The following is a 1377-nucleotide window of genomic DNA, read 5'->3' as shown; positions in this document are numbered from 1 at the left end:
TGTCAATAATTAAAAGCTCAGCGTAGCTATATATTTATAAAAGAAAAAGATGACACATAAAAGTACATGTGAACAAAGTCAAAAGAATAACTTAACTTAATGGTGTACACTCCACCTCACATCAGCATGTGTTCGACGGGCCGTGTCCCGTCGCAAACTGCGGCAACCAAACGGTAGCTCGCTTACCAGCTAGACACGCTATCTATGCACATGCGCAAGAAATAGGAAGTTACTTAATGCGCATGCGCATAAAAATACGAGAAAGCCCGTATATTCCCAAACGTGGATCAACGTATACCAAAATTAATGTATACCTGCAATGTTGAAGGTTCTTATACTCTACGACGATCGTCATCCGGGATAGTGCAGAACCGCCATTTATTTTCGGTCACGACACCAATCCGAACACAGCCATTTGTTGATCTTATAATTAAATGTTTCCCTGAGACATTTAAGTTCCTTTTTATTATCTACGATAATGATCGAAGAAATAAATTAAAATTTGTGCTGTGGCCGGGACTCGAACCCGGGTCTTCCTGCTTGCTAGGAAGAAATGCTAACCATTTTTTTCTGTATTGTTCGTTGAATTTGTTCGTGGCGGACGTCCGATGACACTCGTTCAGCTTGTTCGTTGATCCGTTGACTCAGTTTTTTTTTTTTTTTATTACAGAGGATAGGTAAACCCTCTGACCGAACACGCTGAGCTACCGTGCCGGCGCCATTAAACTACCACAGCACAACGATCAACATTGCTGCACGAACTACCTAAGCTCAGTGCCCTCCCCAACAAAAACTTCAGTTCATTTTTCCCTTATATATTGTCACTACTTCCAGGGCTCTCCGATATTGGCAAGCACCCCCGCTGGCAAGGGCACTCAGCTTAGGTAGTTCGTGCAGCAATGTTGACCATTGTGCTGTGGTAGTGTAATGGTTAGCATTTCTGCCTAGCATGCAAGAATACCCGGGTTTGAGTCCCGGCTGCAGCACAAATTTTAATTCATTTCGTGTGCTTCGATCATTAGAGCCATTTGTGTCTTTTTTTAACGGTAGCCTAAGCATGGGGCAGTAATTCCCTACTCCGGCTGCTGTTGTTCTCCGACCAATGGTGTGGGATGACATGGAATGTTGGAAGGAATCGATTACTTGTTCTCGGATGGTATGCGACGATGTGAATCAGTTACAATGTGCTCAGTGCACAATATGGTGGTCCTTGCTTGTGGTGGTCAGCCATGGTCAACTGGAATTTTGACAAGTATGCCTGCTCTCATGTTTCCATGAAGTCTAGCACCGAGCCACTGTCACATCCGAATGCCCCACAAATCTGGATATTACACTAATCGACCAGGAGACCAACAATGCGGCGCCTTTCAACCTCTG

The 1377-nt window shown here is 44.2% G+C and overlaps 1 non-coding gene across 1 annotated transcript; it reads left to right on the top strand.

Annotated features, from left to right (window-relative positions):
- Positions 1–913: 913 nt before the first annotated feature.
- On the top strand, positions 914–986 carry Trnaa-agc (transfer RNA alanine (anticodon AGC)). Its single transcript has one exon. It is a non-coding gene; the product is annotated as a tRNA-Ala (tRNA).
- The last annotated feature ends 391 nt before the right edge of the window (positions 987–1377 follow it).

The sequence above is a fragment of the Schistocerca gregaria genome, chromosome 3 (genome assembly GCF_023897955.1).
Source record: "Schistocerca gregaria isolate iqSchGreg1 chromosome 3, iqSchGreg1.2, whole genome shotgun sequence".
NCBI classification, from domain to species: Eukaryota; Metazoa; Arthropoda; class Insecta; order Orthoptera; family Acrididae; genus Schistocerca; species Schistocerca gregaria.
This window is presented reverse-complemented; position numbering and strand designations above follow the sequence as displayed.